Source organism: Canis lupus, chromosome 11 (genome assembly GCF_011100685.1).
Source record: "Canis lupus familiaris isolate Mischka breed German Shepherd chromosome 11, alternate assembly UU_Cfam_GSD_1.0, whole genome shotgun sequence".
In the NCBI taxonomy this organism is placed as follows: Eukaryota; Metazoa; Chordata; class Mammalia; order Carnivora; family Canidae; genus Canis; species Canis lupus.
In genome coordinates this window covers 41,711,707-41,717,330 of record NC_049232.1, presented here as the reverse complement: position 1 = coordinate 41,717,330, position 5,624 = coordinate 41,711,707, and the positions used below count along the sequence as shown (strand labels likewise).

At 36.4% G+C, this 5,624-nt stretch overlaps 1 pseudogene; it reads left to right on the top strand.

Moving 5' to 3' along the window:
- The first annotated feature begins 258 nt into the window (after positions 1–258).
- Positions 259–2,858, top strand: LOC119876829 (annotated as a pseudogene).
- Positions 2,859–5,624: the final 2,766 nt, after the last annotated feature.

Here is a 5,624-nt window from a genome sequence, read left to right as displayed (position 1 = left end):
TCCATAATGTGGTTAACAAGCATTAATTCCTCCAACTAATGAACATGGTAAGTATTAAAAACAATTATCGTTACTTATTATTTTTCTTTTGATATGCAGAGATAGCTGAGCACTAATAAACTCAGCAACAAATGTGGTATGTTTACATTTTCCATATGATTAGCATGGATTATTTTTACTTAAAATCAAGAGGATAGGCGAGGCCTGAGCTCCAGAATCTGACAGACCCGTGACCTCTACCCTCACTTTCTTGCCACTATGGATAATACCTGTGAGTTGCCCACAGAGAAAGGTGGAGAGACAGGGGAGCCAGATGAACTGACCCCTGCTCCTGACCCTAAGGCTACATTTACAGACAGAATCCCGGAGTATACTGATAGGGATAGAAATGGGGACTAGGAAAAAGCTGTGGCCAAGGAAGGTGAGCTCCAGTCAGGACACCTCAGATTTAACAGCAGTTGAAAGGAAAGACTCATCATCACCTACTCCTACAGCCAAAAAAAAAAAAAAAAATGAAAACAGGTACCAAAGAAAAGAAGCAAAAAGCTAAGATGAGGTTTAAAAGATGGAAATCTTGGTTTCTTCTTTTTCTGAGAGGCAGTTGAACCTTTATGAAATGTATCACTGGTCAGCTTTCCCCTTGGCAGCCATTAAAAGGCTGATCCAGAGGCACCTGGGTGGTTCAGTGGACAAGTGTCTGCCTTCAGGTGTAGTCCTGATCCAGAGGTCCTGGGATCAAGCCCCGCTTCACCCTCCCTACCCCCACCCTACAACAGGCTCCTTGCTCATCAGGGAATCTGCTTCTCCCTCTCCTACTGCCCCTCCTCCCTGCTCATGCTCTCTCTCTCTCTCTCTCTCAAATGAATAAAATCTTTAAAATAAATAAATGAATGAATGAATGAGTGAATGAATGGCTGATCCAGTCTGTCACTGGCACCTCTGTGTCTCAGGATGTTGTTATTGCTGTGTCTGGTATTGCCAGGGTTTTCATTGAGGATGTGGTGGAAGAAGCACTGGGTGTGTGTGTGAGAAGTGAGAAAAATGCCACTACAACAACCCAAACATCTGAGGGAGGCTGTCAGATGTTAAAGTTAAAGGGGTAAACCCCTAACTCAAAGCACACACACACACACACACACACACACACACACAAATTATCTTCTTCCAAACCAAAGCCTCCAAAGGCCTGATACTGAACGAAGAAGTAGTGGTTCCAGACTTCTTCCTATTGCATGAGACTCTTGCCCCAGTGCTTTAATATCTCAACCCTCCAAGAATTCCATGACGGTATTAATATTTTTCTCAGAACTCTAATATTCATCACATCTAAAAAGCAGGCAGCCTGTTTCAAACTCACCTTGACTACATATTGGGATCTCTTTGGGCATTTTGAGGCATTTAACGGTCTCTTGGCTTCTGGAAGAAGCAAGCTGCATGGGCCTTAAAGCATCTTCCAGACAAGGAAAGCAGCCTTCAGAAGGAAGACATTTCCAAGAGAGCTTTGGCACTTTCACATTGAAGCATGAAGTTGCTATGACTTAGGTCATTTCTTCCATCTAGTTTTAAGTAGATGAAACAACCAGAAGCTTTTGACTTTTAATAGTCTACAGTGAAGAACATGTTGATAGCAAGAGTAGTGGAAAAGATTATCCCTGTGAACTTACGGATTTAGTGAGTGATCATTAAACTGTTTTCCAACTTGCTAAGTAAATAAATAAAGAAATAAAACTAAGAAATACTATGAATGTTATGTATCATATATCATTTTGAAGCACCTGTTTTATATAAACCATATCACAAAATGGATACATTTTTTACTGGGTTTAATATACCTTCTCTTTGTGTATTTCTTTCTTTGTCTTTCTCCCTCTCTCAGGTATGTGAAAATTTATCATATGGGAGGAAGCAGTAACCTTCATTTTTCATACAAGGACAATAATGCAAATCTATACCCACCACAGATTAAAAACTCCATTTTAATGTCATTTACTTTCTATTTTCCACTGCTTTCTGCCACATATAGTGTGAATGGTTCATTAATGTGTAGTGAAAAGCATATGTCAAATTGGGATTCATGCAAATCACCAGCCCTACACAAAAAGAAAATTTTGTATCCATAAAAATCTAACAATTTCTCCAAGATTCAATTTATATTTAACCTTGAAACTATACCCACATTGTCTTTGAAAAAGTTATCAGGAAAAGGTTATAGTTTTTGTCCTCTCTAATAAAAATTAATTTCATGCTTTTTATCTGGTCTTCTATACACATAAGGGAATACAGTTTGCAAAAACAGCCTTATGGCAAGGAATTAGCTTTTGTCTCTGGTTTAATGCAAAATATATCAAGTAAGTCAGCCACACATTATTAGCCCAACTATTACAAATACATAGTTCTTCTGCCTCACTGAAGTTCCAAAACTAGAAAAGACCCAGAAGAAGAAAAGACAATAAATAAACCTGTATGTATAGGGATGTGTGTATTACATATGTGTGTATATATTTACCCTGATATTTATAATTCTGATCTAATCCCATAGTTGCCCTTTGTTTTCCATATTCCCTATTTGCATCTCTATGCTGTCTGCACCCCCAAAACACACACCCAAGCACTCAGCTCCAAGAGCAGGAGTGTCACTCAAAGAAACACTTGCCACCATCCCAACCACCAGCTCCAGAGTGCTGACTCAGAGATTTTGCCAGGGGGAAGAACAGCCTGTAAAACAGATGGCTGCTGATCTCTTCCCAGAGGAACTGGCTTCATTTGCAACTGCACATGGAGAAGTTTTAAACCTGAGGGTGCTCTCAAGAATAATGGAGGCTGTGATCATGAAAATGAATACAATAAACCCCATTTAAGATGGAGATGGGAAGTCAGAAGGGGGAGCTCTCATGCTATACCACTCCTTGTAGCCCTTTGCAGAACCAACTGGAAGAGGCACACTTTACATTTCAAACAGGAAGAAGCCTATACTTTATTACCCAGGAGGAAGAGGAGGTGGAGGTAAAGGAGGAGGAAGAAAGATTTTCTTCTTGCTCAGCAACAGCCCAGCCAATGAAAGACTTACACAACTTAGCCAATAAAAAGCCACTACAGTTCAAACTCCCAGTTTACTCCAATGGACTTTCTATATAACAGCCCCTCTTACCTCCCCCTTCCTCCATAAAAGAGCACTCCTCTCCTTGCTCTCCGACTTGGCTATGTTTTGCCATAACCTGTAGGTGTGTAACTACAATTCCTCTACTATTCCTGAAGAAAGCCATTTTACTGGTAAAATAACTGGCTGTTTTATTTTTAAGATGAACTTGGTGAAAGAAGATTCAAAGATGAGATTCATGAGCCTTCAGCCTAGACTGTAACAGGAGATAACTAGGAAATAAGACAGCTAGGAAAAATCCTTCTGGGGTCAGAACAAACATCAAACACTGACCCCAGACACTATTCTATCCATTCAAAGAGTCACAATTTGATTTGTTAGTCTGTAGAGGAATGTATGTGCAGGTATTGTTGTAAAGAAAGCGGGCAACTGGAAATCAGTGGCGTTTAATAGCTGGGCGGGGTCAAAAAGAGAATAGAAGACAGTTCTTCCATCCCGTTGTCATCCAGGGTGAGGTGGGCATAATCAAACCTCTGCTTCCATGAAAAGCAACCTCAGAGGTTTAAAATTGGAAGGTGGGGGCAGCAGACTTCACTAATATAATCCTGCCACTTACTAAATAAATTAACAAGTAAATAACAGTATGAGCCCTGGGAGGGAGGGGGAAAATATCCAGAATTGCTACAATGTGTTATCTAAAATGTTCAGTTTCCAAAAAGGAATCTTGAGGCATGCAAAGAAACAAACAAACAAATATGACCCAAACACTGGGGGGCAAAATTGCCTGTGAGAGTGACCAGATGTCAGGGTTAAGAGGAAAAGATTTCAAAGTAGCCATTGTAAACTTGTTCATAGGGCTAAAAGAAAGCATAATTAAAGAAACAAAAAGAGGTATAATGACAATTTGCATCAAAATAAAGAATATCAATAGAGATTGAAATTATACAAAATGGAAAAACCAAATGGAAATTATAGAGTTAAAAACATACAATAATTGATACAAAAAAGATTCACTTCAGCCCAACAACAGATATGAAATGGCAAAAAAAAGAATAACAAACTTGAAAATGGGCTGACAGAAGTTACACCAACCCAACCAGAGAGGGAAAAAAAGTGAAGATAAATGAATAGACTCAGAGAAATGTGGGACAACATTAAGAATATTAAAATATTTATAGTAAGAATATCATGAGAGGAGAGAAAGAAATGAGAAAAAATATTCAAAGAAATAATGGCTAAAAACTTCTGAAATTTATTGAAAAACTATAGCCTACACATCTAGAAAGGTCAACATACTCCAAGTAAAAACACAAAGACCCACAGACACACTCTACCAAAAGTGCTGACAAGGACAAAGAGAAAATCTTGAAAGCAGCAATAGAAAAAAATAACATCACTTAAATGAAACTCCAATAAGAATTACAGCTAAAAAAAAAAAAAAAAAAAAAAGAATTACAGCTAAAATCTCAGCAGAAATCAAAAGGCAGTGGTTAACATATTCAACATTCAAGGAAGAAATGTCAACTAAGAATTACATATCTGGCAAAACTATTATTCTCAAATGAAGGTGAAATGAATATTTTCCATTTTAAAAAGAAAACAAACAAACAACAAAAAAAAAAAAAACCCACCAGAATGTTGGTTTCTAGTAGAACAGCCTTGCTGAAAGCAAGTAATCTCAGATGGCAATTCACATTCATACAAAAAGTACCAGTAGGTATAATTATATAATAATAAAAGACACTATTACTGCATATTTTTAAACTTCTTTTCTCTTTTCTTTTCTCTTTTCTCCTTTGCTCTCTTAACTGATTTAAAAATCAATTGTTTATACATATGTGATTTATATATTATTTATAACTGTTTATATACAACATATATACATATTCTAATAACAGCACAGGGGAGGTAGGAGAGAGAAAAGATGTAATAGATTAAAGGAATAACTACAGATGCTAAAGTTATAATTAATACAAAGTATTTTGGAGTCTGTAACATTAACAGATATAATATGTATAACAATAATAGCACAAAAAGGGGAGAAAAGGAATAGAGTTATATAGGAGTAGTATTTTCTATATATTTTTGGAATTAAGCTAGCATAACCTGAAGTTAATTCTGATAAGATATATATATATATATATATATATATATATATATATATAATCCCTAGAGCTAACACCAAAACTCAGAAAGGATAGTGAGAAAATAAATAATGAATCTTAAATGTTACATTAGAAAATACTCACTCAATGCAAAAAAAAAAAAAGGCAAAAAGAAAAAAGAAAAAAACAAAAAATATGAGACACATAAAAAACAAAATTTTAAACAGCAGGCATAAATGCAACTGTAAAAATAATAACACTGAATGTGACTGGGTTAAACAAGCCAATCAAAAAGTAGAGATTGTCAGACTGGATTAAAAAAACAAGATTCCATTATATGCTGTCTAGAGGAGAAGCACTTTAAATTCAAAGACAATACAGCCACTCTGGAGAACAGTGTGTAGGTTCCTCAAAGAGTTAAA